This window comes from Monodelphis domestica, chromosome 1 (assembly GCF_027887165.1).
Source record: "Monodelphis domestica isolate mMonDom1 chromosome 1, mMonDom1.pri, whole genome shotgun sequence".
In the NCBI taxonomy this organism is placed as follows: Eukaryota; Metazoa; Chordata; class Mammalia; order Didelphimorphia; family Didelphidae; genus Monodelphis; species Monodelphis domestica.
The window spans coordinates 83,476,467-83,491,286 of record NC_077227.1 but is presented as its reverse complement, the minus strand read 5'-3'; the positions used below and the strand labels follow the sequence as shown (position 1 = coordinate 83,491,286).

The following is a 14,820-nucleotide window of genomic DNA, read 5'->3' as shown; positions in this document are numbered from 1 at the left end:
AACTTGTAAACAATCAACTGTTCCCATTCATAATATGTACTACATTTCTATATGTATTTTTAACATTTTGTAAAAGTCTTATGACCTGCTGTATGGGGGAAATAGTGTTCTAATCTATCCAACTTAAGTCCTGACTTTGATTCTGAGTCAGATCCCCTTGGCCTGTCTCATAGACAAGAAATTATAGGATTGTACATCTAGAATGCAGAGGATCTTCTGAAGCCATTTCTACTGGAATATTCCTTGGTATTATTATTTTTTAAAATCAAATCTAGGGTTGAGGGATAAAGAAAAGATCACAGTTCACCCTCAATTCTATCCAGTTTTGTTTACCCACTGCTACTGGACAGATCACAAGAAGCTACTATCTCTCCTCTATGCTATGCCCCTATCATTAAAGTTCCCACACACACACTTACTTTCTCTCCCCAAGTCCAATGATAACATAAATTTAATTTGGTTTTTACAACAGGGGGAAATAATCAGAAATTCTGTAATATTAATACTTCCAGGTTAAATCCGTTCCTTTCAAATTTAAATATATTAAGTATTTCTCAAGCATCTATTAGAAATGAGACAACATGCTGAACAGTAACTGTCCTGTATCCAGTTTTTTCCTTTCTAAACCAATTCAGTTTTGTTTCTCTTAAGCCATCCTAGTCTCTCCCTCCATGTTTCTGAAGTCCCTTTTTCCTTTCTTTGGAATATAGAATCATCTCTCAATTTTACCTACCACTATATCCACTTAATACCACTCATGTCCTAGAACACAACAGCATCTGTTTACCTAACCTCAAAAATCACTAAAACACAATTACTTCTTCCAACATCCAATATGGTAATGGATGAGTAGGATTTTAGGTCAGAAGACTTAGGTTCAAAATGTCTCTACTACAATTTTGATAAATTCATTTAACTTCTCTAGGCCTTAGTTTCCTCATTTTAAAAATGAGAGGTTTGGACTAGATAACCTTGCTAAGTTCCCCTTTAGCTCTAAATCTACAGTTGCAGAAATGTGTTTTGCATGAATGTATATTGTAATAGGGTTGTTTTTCTTGCTTTTGTATTCAATGGCAGAAAGGTTAAAGGGAGGGAAATTGGAACTAAAAAAAACAGAATTAAAAAGTTTCTATGCTTTAACAAAAATAAATCTAGGGTTCTAAGAGTTTGTTTGATAGAAATGATGGTAAAGGCCCTGTCAGAAAGAGAAAAAGAGCATGAACTAAAACTAAAGGCAAGGAGAGGAAATTTTTGAAGGAAAACAAGCAGTACTATTTTGCTGGAGTGCAGGATTCATGTAAAAGACGAAGGAGGCAGGTTCTAGTTAAGTTCAAGAGACTCTCAATGAATAAGGAACCTAGACTAAATTCTAAAGTACCCACATTATATACAATAAGAATCCATAGAAGGTCAGGAGATTTATTTGGAGTGATGGTGTTTTTGCATGGGAGTGGCAGCATTCAAAGTAGAGTAGACAGAGGAAAGTGGATGGAAAAGAGAGGAAGCTATAGAACAGTGTAGGTAAGAAGTAATAAGTCTCTGAACTAAGATGGCATGAGAGGAAATTTTTTTTAAAAAGACAAATGACAAAGGAAGACTTAGAAGAATTTAGTGCTTGGAAGAACCATCCTCACTTAATTTATTAAACCTCTTTTCTGGCCATATTTAGCTTTCTGTTTATTTTGACTCTATGATTAACACCCTCAATATTTTTCTCACTAATATACTAGATTTCTACATGAGCTGGATTAATTATGGTGATAGCTAGCATTTATATAGCATCTACTATGTGCCAGGCACTGTGTTAAATGCTTTTTACAAACAGTATCTCATTTGAGCCGCATAACAACCCTGCAAAGTAGGTACTATTATTATTCCATTTTTACAGTTGAGAAAACTGTGGCAAACAGAATTTACGTGACTTGCCGAATGTCACACAGCTAGTAAATGTCTGTAACAGGGTTTAAACTCTGGAATGCTTGACTCCAGGTCCAGTGCTCTATCCACCATGTCACTTAATAATAGAACATGAAGGTAGAGATGACAACTGAGAGTTTAAAACACAAGTAGGGACTAAGGATAAACTTTTTGGGGTTGTCTCTACAGAAGTAGTAATTGAACACTATAGAAAAATGAGACTGCAAAGGGGGAAAGTATATAGTGATAAATGGGCTAAGGACAGAAATATTGGGGGAAAACAGATTCAAGAAGATAACGAACCTGTAGAGGAGACCAAGAAAGAAAGAAGGTCGGAGGAGTTTCAGGAGCAAAGGGAACAAAGTACCATAAGAAGAGTAGTCAACAGAGTCAAATGATGCTATAATGAGAGATCAGAGAGGATAAAAGCACACTGAATCTAACAATTAGAAGGTTGCTGTTTGTCTCTGAAAGAATGGCTTGAATAGAATGGTAGAGGTATATATATAGTGCATATGACCCTAGGTAAATTGCTTAGCCTCACCCTTAGGTCTCAATTTCTTCATCTGCAGAATGGAGCATGATAACCTACCTCGAAAGACTATTGTGAAGATTGAATAAGATAATATTTGTAAAACATTTTGCCAATCTTAAATTTCTCCATAGATGTTATCATTGTTATCTGATATGAACAGTTTTTTCAAGAAATTTAGCAGGGGAAGGAAAGAGAGATGGCCAGTCTTTATTCACACTCTTTCTAGGATGAGGAATTCTCTCTCCTCTCTATTATGCTTTTCCAAATCTTACTTGTCCCTCAAAGGCCAGAAGAAACAGACATCTTCCCTGAAGCCTTCCAGGATTAATTTAGGCAGTCACTTTACCTTCTATGATCATGCAGAGAATTAAGTCATATAACCTAGCTCTTGCTTATATACAGTGATGTCCTCTAAATGGGGATAATAATAACAACCACTTCACAAGGGCATAAAAGCATAAAATGAGATTATATTTGTAAAGCGCTTGTAAATTTTAAATAGTATATAAGTGCATGATACATGAACTAACTGTTTAACTGAGGGTTATCAAATCTACATATTAACAATACAGTAAAAAGGAATAGAGGTGGCTAGGTAGATAGAGTGCCAGGTTTGGAGTCAAGAAAACTCATATTCCTGATTTCAAATCTGTCCTCAGACATTTACTAGCTGTGTAACCCTGGGCTAGTCACTTCACCCTGTTTGCTTCAGTTTCCTCATATGTAAAATAACCTGGAGAAGGAAATGGCAAACCATTCTGGTACCTTTGCCTAGAAAACCTCAAATTGAGTCATGAAGAATAGGACACAACTGAAATGAATGAACAACAAAATGAATAGAATATAAAGAAGTATACAGCAAATCTTCACTTTGGAAATAGTAAACTTCTTTGAAAATTAGTTTTATAAAATATGGGCTTACAAGACATATTTTAAGGAGAAGAATATCATATTATGAATTTCAGTGAATTTCCCTAAATATAATCTTTTCTTTGATGATTTTACACAGTTGTATAGAGTTCCAGGATCCCAGTTAAGAGTAGAATGATCTACTTATAGAACATGTAAAAAAATACACTGAATATCTATTTGACCCTATGACATAATAGAATCTACTTCTGTGGAACAATCCCTGCAATAGGTTGGCCTCCTTTCTCTTGTGGAAGAGCTAGGTACAAAATGTACAAATGCATAACCTTCTAGACAGTTTGAAATGATTGCCTTGCTGCATATTTAATTAATGTAATGAAAACTAAAATATTCTTTTATCGTTATTCTATCTCTTTAACAAAAAAATTCTTTACAGCCTTTGTCTTTCCAAGATTCAAAATAAGATTACAATTTCTCTATCACTAATAGTATGTATCAGTCCAACATTCCTGTCAGCTTCAGTTTACTCTTCAAGGTCACTTTCGCAAAGTTTAAACTATGTAGAAGCATACTTTCCCCTTTAAGAATTTTTTCCTAATGATTTTTTCTAGTCTTTCATTTCACCTTCATCAGTAAAAACTTCTGCAAAAAGAATGCTAAGCCAAAATTTTTCTCTAAGCCCTGCTTAACAGTCCACTTTTCAACAGAATTCAAGGCATCAGCAGCATCATTATATTACATCTTTTATGTTCCTGAGATTAAGAGTTTTATGTAGTGGCCAAATGAATCATCAGTTCTTTCAGGAAATCTCTTCTGTAATAATATTTTCATTCTGGATCACACTGGTTCATAGGTCATATTGGCAGGCAAGCGGATGGTGAAAATATCATATAGACAGTTATGCAAGGGTGATACCGGCAACTGGCTAAGCATTAGACTAGTTTTGCTATCAATAGGTAAGCCTGTATCTCTAAAATATGGTTTCATCATGTCCTTGACCTCAGTGAGTCCAATCAGAAAATATTCCTAAGTCTTAAATGCCTGGTTAGTTTCTAGGACAATTTTATTTTTCATTCACCAAGTTTTATTTTCTGATAATTTGCTTTAGGCTAATTTTTTTTTTAAAGAACAACAAAAACCAGTTCATTTGGCTTTTTTTTTTTTAATTTAAAACCAAAGACTAGATTTGACTTACAAATGCTGACAAAAGAACTCTACCAAACTGTCCTTTTATGGGGAACACAAATATGTAAAAAACTATACCCTCTTTTCATGAGTATCAACCAACATCCAACCAGCCATTAATCATTTTATTTGTTATGATGATTTAACAAAAGAAAATGGTTCCAGACATCAGATCCTAGTATGCAAAACATCTACTGCTCTTCATAATACTGGAGTAACAAGCAGACACAGAAAAATCCTTAGGCTTATAGTACTCATTTGTTTTCCTTAACACCAGTTAAAGAACTAAAATGGGAGAGACTCCTGCTAGAGCATAGGCATCCACGAATGGGGAAATACCTCTAAATGCCTAGGATTGTTATAGTCCTCATTCTAAATACAGATTACACTTAACATTTCCCAAAAGTTGATTTCATTTTCAGCAATTTGGTGATCAAGAGATGGCTATCCCCCCCCCCAAAAAAAACCCTTACCTTCTGTTTTAGAATTTTATTTCTATTGGTTTTAGAACCAATACTTTGTATTGGTTCCAAGGCAGGTCCTAAGGGCTAGGCCATGGGGGTCAAGTGACTTGCTCAGGGTCACACAGCTAGGAAGTGTCTGAGGCCAAATTTGAACCCAGGTCCTCCCATCTCTAGGTCAGGCTCTCAATCCACTGAGCTACCTGGTTGCCCCCTGATGGCTATTTTTTAGACAATATATAGTTAACTGATTAATGCTCTTGGATTGGGGGGAGGGGCATTAAAATGTTCCCATTCTTACTCTTTCCAAGATGCATGTGAATTGTGTTTTATTTTTATCCTCAAAAGACTTAGATCTTTGTTTCTTAACAAAGAATGATATTTTACCTTAAAGAACCAAGTCCATATTGGCTTATCAATGGCATATTGATTTAGCCCACATTACTTTTAGGCAACAGCATTCCACTGCCTTTTTTCTACCCTGCCTATCCTACTTCAAGGCTGTAATCAATTTCTCTGTCCCACACCTTTCTCCCTTCATCATCAGTTTATTCCCATTACCTGGGTGTTCTAATCAATGTTGGGAGAGAAGGCAAATATTTGGAGGACTTTTTTCTTAAGTTTTCTGGTGCTGAGGACCAAATGAGGTTCTTTATGTGCATGATTTCCCAAGGAACAAAATATTTCATTATTTTTGTGCTACAATTCTATAGTGCTACAGCAAAAGGGTAATTTTTCAAGGCTTAATCTCATCTCTAATACTTGATTAAGAATTTAAAATTATGCTACCATCCACTGATCCATGAGTGTCAATTTTGTTTATTTTCTTTTTCAAGTTTTCTATGCATTTTTGATGATTTGGTAAATAGTAATATATTATACATACCCTTTTTCATAAAAAGAAATAGGGTTTTTTGGAGGGGGGGGGGTTAAGAGTCAGTTCAAGAATCAAATGGTGGCAGAAAATAGTAGAGAAGGCTGTTTGATCAAGAACCTGGGTATGAATCTCATGACTCAGATACTTATGAGTTGAGTGACTCTGGGCAAGCCACTTGTGGCAAATCACTTTTTGCAAGAAATGTCATGAAAGAGGGGAAAGGGATGGGAGCAGAAAACCTGATGAATGACTCTGAACAAGTCATCTGTCTGTATCTCAGCTGCCTCACCCATAAAATGAGGGGGTAAGCCTCAATTACATACAAGGTCCCTTGTAGCTCAATCTATGCCTATGATTTCTAGGTTCCTAGATGCTACAAACTTCAGGAAACTAGTCACATTTTAATTTTAGACTGAGAATTCTATTAAGTAGTCAACTAAATAATCTTTCCTAATGAGCTTTTTCTCTCCCACACACCAAGAATTCCCACAAAGGTGTGGGAGGATAGGAGATGTCAGATTACTTGCTTGCATCTTTATCATACACAGCTTTACCCTGAATATTCTAAGTTACTCCTCCTTTGAGTTTCTTCACTCTCACCCACTTCACTGATGAGTCACCAAGCCCATTCCCTGACACTGGTATGTCCCAGACTTCCCTTCTCCTCAGTGACAGCACCAGCTCCTCTTTTTGCTATTGCTGTGCACAGTATGTACTCCACAGATACTGATGGTAATTGAGCTCTCTGGAAACCATTCTTTCTATACCATTCTGGTATACAGAAGGGGAAAAAACCACACAAGATTTTTGTACAATGTAAAATTATTGTATTATATTTCAAGTCCATTATGGATTTGATAGACTTTTGTGGTTGAGTCTGATCATTTAGCCACTATGGGAGAAGGTAGTCTCTGACAATGGATAGAGAAATGGACTGGCAGTTAGGAAGCCCCAGCTCCAACTCTAGTATGTACTAGCTACAGCAGTGGTTCTCAACCTTCCTAATGCTGTGACCCCACAATACAGTCCCTCATGTTGCAGTGACCCCAAACCAAAAAATTATTTTGGTGGCTACTTCAAAACTGTAATTTTGCTACAGTTATGATTCGGGATGTAAATACCTGATATGCATTATGTATTCTCATTGCTACAAATTGAGAGGTTGAGAATCGCTGAGCTAGAGGATCAAGGATTAGCAAATCCCTGAACCTCTGATCTTTAAGTTCTTTATCTGTAAAAGGTGGACAATACCACCTATAATACTTACCCTCACTGAGTTGCTATGAGGATAAAATTAGAAAACAGTTATAAAGTCAGTTATCATTAACATATAAAACAAGGTTTCTAAAAAGAAACACCTTCAGAGTTCCATCCTTGGGATGCTAGGACTATTATCTCTATCCCTATTATTATGAGGTCAGAGATTCCTCCAGATCAAAGACACTAGTTTTGAATCCCTGTGGTCTGGGGGTAAGAGCTTCATCAAGGTGCCATAAGTGAGGGGAAAAGAAATCTGGGCAATAACCAGTGGCAGGGAGGAGTAATGATGACTCACAAAGAGAAGTGCATGAGAAGCAACCCAAAGGATGATTAATATAGGGCTAATGTAATTATTTGGGGTAAAGTTACATATGGTGAAGATACAAGCAAGTGATTATAATACCCTGTCAAGGTTGGAGATAGAAGAAGAGAAGGATCCCAGGGCAGTGAACATCCTACTCTTTTAAACTCCTAGAAACAATTTTTGATTGAGTAAACTTCTGGTTCCCTTCTTCTTTTATTTCCTAAGGGCCCAGACATCCACCTACCTTTCTATTGCCACTATGCTTTGCATCTACCTAGGATTTTTCCCCTTTCCTAGCTTCTCTTGATAAATAGAAAGTCATCACAGAAATAGCATTTTGGAGTTTTTTTCCTAAGTGTTTTGTACTGCTAGGGAAGAAAAAAAAAACAAGGGAAAATTATGAAGCAAAATGTCTCCCTCTTATAGCTGTGTATTGGTTCCAAGGCAGAAGAGTGGTAAGGGCTAGACAATGGGAGTTAAGTGACTTGTCCAGGGTCACACAGCTGGGAAGTATCTGAGGCCAGATTTGAACCTAGGACCTCCCATCTCTAGGCCTGGCTCTCAATCCACTGAGCTACCCAGCTGCCCCCCTTTTCTTAAACAAAATCATACTTATCAGTTAGATTGGGAGGGCATTGTATGCATTATCATTATCAACTTATTATCAACTCATGTTTCTACTTCATATTAAAATTTATATTAATCTGCATCTGAGAGAAAAAACGAAGCCAGGTTACCTTGAACATTATTTCATAAGAACAGGAGTAGGAATGGTGATAGTTAGATTTTTAGGGGAATAAGGAATAATGAGGAAGAGGAGAAGAAATAGCAGCTAGAAAGGGGGCAGGGGAATAACTCCAAACAAAAAGGATCTGAAAAGGAAGGAAATTTTCTATGGCCCCTAACTGATGGTTATTTGTAAGTAAGGGATATAAACAAGGCAAAGGATTTTAAGTCAGGGACTCCCTGTTATAGGTATTACTGCTGGGAGGCAATAAGTAGAGGTTAAGAGTTAGCCTCTATGGCTATGCCTGTGATAAATGGATGGGGAAAGTCAGGCAAACTCAATTCACACAAAGCCTATTGTTTGTCATCCAGTTATTGGCATAATTTTTGCAAAAAAATTACTTATGTTTATCTTATTTAACTTTTAAATAGATACATTCCATCATTCCACATAACTGTCCAAAAACAATGATATTGACAAAGCTTCAATAAGTCTACCAACACTAAAACTAAATAACCAAAAACATACTCAAAACAGAAATAGGTATAGATGACCCAACTTTTCCATTTCTGAAAGAAGCACCACCATCCACCTATCCCACACTCCACCTCAGAATTACCTTCAACTCTTCACTTCCTTAATTCTCTGCTCATCCAGCGTTGTTGGACTACCTGGTCAGAAAAGGGAGAAGAAAGGAGGAACTGTGGAATAACCCCAAGAACACTGGCTGGGAAGTCAGGAGAACTGGATTCTAGTACTAATTCTTGCAAAACACTAGTTATTTTGGACAAGTCACCTCTTTGGGTGTCAGTTTCCAAAGATAAGTTTGAGTTAAATTGAGGCTAAAAGCTTCCTGTAATTAAAATTCTGAGTCTATAAATTCCCTGTTCTAGGGTTAAGGGCTTATTTTGCACGTTTTCAATACTTCTGTTTTGTGAATTAAAAATAAAAACTAGGAGAAAGGGCAAAAGGCCTCAAGATTGAGCATGTTAAATTCCATATTACTGCAATTTCTCCTGATTTTCCAATGAAGTAAAATTCAATTCTTCACATTCAGTCAAGAAAGCCTAGCATTTCTTCTTTCACAAGATTTTCCCCCTCCATCTTACTTCACTTTTCAATTCTACATTCAGACTAACCTTTTTAAAATGAACTATATAACCTGCTCATCAACCTTCTTAACATCAAACATTCCTCTCAATCATTTCTAAACAATTCTTTTACTCATCCATCACTTTGACCAATTGACTGCATTAACAACTTAGCTATCACAAATCAAGATAAAAAGACAAGCCACTTAAATGTGATAAATTAATTCCTAAAGAATGGAATGGCTGCTAATGCAGAAGTAAAGGCAGAGAAATTAATTTATAGAAAGAGAATTAGTGTCCTAAACTTTCTGTTGCATAGGATGCTTAAAACTCATCACAGCAAACCTGAAAGTCACAAAGGAGCCACAGAAACACTACAACCTAAAATGTTGCCTTTAATATATCAAATGTATCATCCTGGCTAAGGACATACCAAAATGGCAACAACATATTAAATCAGATATGGTTCATTTTGCAGGAACAAATGAATGACAATGAACTACTCAGGGCCAAAAGATGGGTACAATGTTACTTATCCACTATGTCATCTTGAATGTTATCAGCCTCCCAGAGACTCAGTTTCCAAATCTACAGAATGAGGATAATATTAAGCATTCACCTCACAGAGTTGTGAGAATTGCATGAAGTAATTCTGAACCTTGAAGAATTCTATAAATAGATAATGATAGCCTAAATAGTTTGTTACAAGCTACAATCACAAGTAAGGGAGTTTATTAGGAAGTGAAGATGATATAAAAATAGAAAGTATTAATAAAAATGTTGAATATTCTAATACATCAGATGCATGGTTATCATTGATTTCTGTGTCCCTAACTGTATACTTTTTTAAAAAGCATGTTGGATTTTTTTTTAAGGAAGAAAAATCTTAAGGAACAAAATGTTCTTTCAGCTAAATTCTAATTCTGCTTTGAAAGGTGTCATATTGACAATCTGAGGAATAAAGATCTTTATTTAGCTACAAAACAAGGTTAGCATGGCCTAGATCAGAACAAAGTTTCTTTCACTAATATATATTACACACATAAAACCTTTAAGTCTTAGAAGGGATCTCAAAGGTCATCTAAGTTCAACCCAAACATGAAGCATGAATTTCCTCTACAACCACTTCCCAAAGAAGTATTTATTTAGACTAATTTTGGGGAACTTATGACATTCTGGGAAAGTTGATTCTAGCTCTAATCATTAGCTATTTTTTTTTATCATTGTCTGGAAGAGCCTTCCTGCATCTTCTATAGGTATCTTCTTCAGTTCTGCAGAATTTCCTAGTTCTGTCTTTTGGAGTCAAGTAAAACAAGCAGCATGTCTCTTCCATGAGGTCAGCCAACAAGAATTTATAACATAAGTAGCTTGATTTGAGAATCCCAATAGAGGCAAATAGAACAGAAAAACTGATTCATAGTTTGTTGTCATTCAGCCCTTTCAATTGTGTCTGACTCGTTTACACCCACATTTGGAATTTTCTTGGAAAAGATATAGAGGGGTTTGCCATATTCTTCTCCAGCTCATTTTATAAATGAGGAAACTGAGGCAATCAGGGTGACTTGTCCAGGGTCACACAGCTAGTACCTGAAATCAAATGTGAACTCAGTATAACTACCTTTCTGACTTCAGGCCTGATTTCCTGACACCGTATCAACCAGCTGCTTCCTCATACAATTACTTTGATTTAATAGTGCTTTTCTTCCTCATAGCACATGATGATAGGAAAACCATAAATGTATAACTTTACATACCTACTATATGATAAGTACAATTTAAACTTGCCACTTTAAGAAGAAATTGACATTAAAACATAACAGAACCTAAAGACAACTAAACTGAAAAAATACTATTTGAACTCCTACAATAGACTAGATCAGGAATTTCCAGAGAATGGGGCATTCTCTCAGAAAGTTATTTTGGGTTCTATACCACAAATAGCCTCCTTATACAAACTTATCTCTTAGAAAACTCTCATGTAACTGCTGCGGTTATAGTTTTGGAAGCCTTAAGCGCAAACCTAGGTAATGGACTATCACCGTCAAAAGCCAAAACAGCTTTTCCAAAAGAACTTGGTAGGACCACCTAAGCATGGAAATTTATAACTGAGGATCCGAGGGGATTACTACTATCTTGTCAACATTTGGACTGGTCAGCAAATCACAGGTTTGAGAAGTTTGACCAAAAAAAAACAACAAAAAACTCAACAGGTAGAATATCTGTGAAATCAGTCACCAGTATTATGACTAAATTCTGTCCCAAAACTTGGTTCAAGAAAGCCCTTCCAAACAGAGTCCTATTGTACTGCTAATCCCACCATGAATAAGCAAATATTCAGATGTTATGTTTTGAGGGAAGGCTATCATCCTTGGGTGCATCCATCACTGAGAAACTACAATATCTTTGAGAAAAACACACAATCACTCCAGTATGACTCATTCAACTGCCCTTTTCTATCACTACCTTGGTTTTGTTGGATGTTTCATTGGAGCAAGATTTTATTCTCTTAAATAGAAAATCCTCAACATAATAAAATCTTGTGTTCCAAATTCACTGGCCAATGTTAACTAAAGAAATCAATGATTTAAGATGGCAGGTCTTGGGTTCAACTCTAACCTCAGCTACGGTGTGGTTCTGGCAAGTCACTTAACTCCCACTGCTTAACCCTTACCACTCTTCTGCATTACATAGCATTGATTCTAAGACAAAAGATAAGGGTTTTTTAAAAACTTAGGTACTAGTCACACAAGTAGACATCTTAACTAGAGAAAAAATGGTTATGCTTTACAGCCTTGAGTGATCCCTAACAAAGTGATCAACAGCCATAAGGGTTAGCAAGAAAACAGGAAAACGTTTTGTTTCATTATTAAAATTAAAAATGAACCAAAAAACCTCTTTCCCTAGTTCTCTTTTACTCTGCATATAAGCTGCTAGACCAAAATTAACAAACCTTCCTATATGCTATATCCTTTATCCCCACTCCTCTCCAGAAAAAGCAACACAGGTCAGATTAATAAGCACATGGATATTTGAACAAGTTTCAAATTTTCATGCCAAAGGCCATTTTACTTTTCCTGATCTTTAGAAATGCCTTTTACTACCATCTCCTCCTCTTCCCCAGTCAATAACAAAGAACATATATAGGATTTTAAGATTTACAAAATTGCTTTATACACACTATCTCATTTGAATCTCCCAACAATCCTATGAGGCCAGTACAGGCATACCTTGTGTTATTGTGTTTCATGGATATTTTTGAGCATGTCTATGGGCCCCTTTTTCCCAACAGCATGTGCTCCCATCATGTCACTATGTCACTTTGATAACTCTCTAAATATTTCTGTTTTTTTCATTACTATATCTGTTATGGTCATCTGTGATCAGTGATCTTTGATTTACTATTATAATTGTTTTAGGGTGCTACAAATTATGCCTACAATTGATAAATATTGTGTTTTCTGTCTGCTCCATGATCCTGATCTCTCTCACTCTCCTCAGCCCTCCCTGTACTAAAGACACAATATTGAATATGAGGCCAAACAATATTGAATATTGAACACATTGAAATGAGACCAATTCTATTTGGAACTATGCCCAAAGGACTATAAAACAATACATATCTTTTGATCCTGTAATACCACTACTTGGTCTGTATCCCAAAGAAATTTAAAAAGCAGGGGGGAGGACCTACTTTGTACAAAAATATTCAGAGCAGTCCTTTTTGTGGTGACAAAAAAAATTGGAAATTGAAGGGCTTTCTATCAATGGGGAATGGTTGAACAATTGTGGTATATGATGGTGATGTAATACTATTGGGCTGTTAAAAATTATGATCAGGATGATTTCAGAAAGAGCTGGAAAGACATACAGGAACTGATGCAGAGTGAAATGAGAACCAGAATAATGTACACAGTAACATTAATATTCTGGAATGATCAACTGTGAAAGACTTAGCTGTTATCAGAATACAATGATCCAGGACAAGTTCTGAAGGACTTATGAAAAAAAAATGCTATCTATCTCCAGATAAGGAACTGTTGGAGTTGGAATACGATTTTTTTTTAAACCCTTACCTTCTGTCTTAGAACTATTGGTTCCAAGGCAGAAGAGCAGTAAAGGCTAGGCAATGTGGTTTAAGTGACTTGCACAGGGTCATGTAGCTAGGAAGTGTCTGAGGCTAAATTTGAACCCAGGGCCACCCATCTCTAGGCCTGGTTCTCAATCCACTGAGCCACCTAGCTGCCCCCAAGGCATATTCTTTTTTACTTTAGTTTATTTGGGTTTTTATTTGGAGGTTTGGGATTTATATAAATGTTTTTTTACAAAAATAAACAATATGGAAAACTGTTTTACATGATAATACATGTACAGCCCAGATCAAATTACTGTCTCTGAAAGGTAGAGGGAAGGAAAAGAGAGAGACAATTTGGAACATATAACTTCAGAAAATTTATGTGAAAATTATTACATAATTGGTAAAAATAAAATATTTTTTTAAAAAATAAATAAATAAGAGATCAATTAATAACCCTACAATTGCCCCAACTGTTTAAGTAAAAGGAAGAGTCAATCCATATGGTAACTTCATTGTTGTCTTATAAGCTACTCTAATCTTTAGCAACCACCATTCTGATCAGTCAGCAGCCATCAGCATTAAAGCAAGACCCTCCAAGAGCAAAAAGATTAACTCACTAAAGACTCAGATATTGCTTAGTATTTTTTAGAAATAAAATATTTTTAGTTACAGTATGTACATTGGTTTTTTAGACATAATACTATCGCACATTTAATAGACTACATTATAGTATAAACACAACTTTTGTATGTACTAGGAAACAAAAAATGTGTCACTCACTTTACTGAAATATTTGCTTTATTTCAGTGGTCTAGAACCAAACCAGCAATACCTGAGGAATGCCTGTGCTCAGGTTTCATTTCCATTTTTGCAAATGAAAAAGCTGAGATAAATGACATGACCACATACACTCTGAGTAAGCAAACACTGGATTCAGGTCTATTTATTGAGGTCATCTTTGCTCCAGGTCCAGCATTCTATTCACTATGTAATGTTGCTCCTAAGTACCTTCAGGTCTTGGTTATGACTACTATGAAAACTAAATGGAAAAAACCTTAATTAATTTTGATCTTGTAATCCAAGTTCCCTCTGTTATACAGTCAAATTCTATGATTACAAACATCAAAACATTTTTCACATTATCCCCATGCTTCCAGAAAATAAGCATATAGACAACTTCCCAATCCCAATAAAAGCAGTCAAAAAGCAACCAATTAAAGCCTAATAAGCAGACCAATTCGTTAAGGGTAGCTAGCTAAAGAAAGATGGATGAATTGTACATCTGATGAAGAAAAACCCCGATTATTTTATCTAAAAGGGTAAATTTCTGATTATTCATGTTATCCTCATAAGTAGGTGAATGAAGAGAAATTCAAGTTTTCTACCTGCAGGGTGTCAGCATGACTGAAGAAGCTGCCTTTGAGTCAGGAAGGCCACCTCTCACACATGCTAACTATGTGATCACTTAACTTCAAGGAGCCCCACAATAGTTCAGAAAAATAAGTTACCAAGGAGTGG

At 35.8% G+C, this 14,820-nt stretch overlaps 1 protein-coding gene across 18 annotated transcripts in view; it reads right to left on the bottom strand.

Annotated features, from left to right (window-relative positions):
• The window catches only part of CPEB3 (cytoplasmic polyadenylation element binding protein 3), a 226,383-nt gene that overhangs the window by 163,748 nt on the left and 47,815 nt on the right, over positions 1–14,820 (bottom strand). Inside the window, exon 1 of one of the 18 annotated variants that reach the window (XM_016422733.2) lies at positions 8,756–13,671. The exons of 16 other annotated variants lie outside the window; for them this stretch is intronic. The gene's annotated coding sequence lies outside the window, so the exon portion shown is untranslated. Of the gene's footprint in view, positions 1–8,755; positions 13,672–14,820 lie in introns of those variants that run through there. One more of the 18 variants, XM_056802568.1, reaches the window with a different exon arrangement.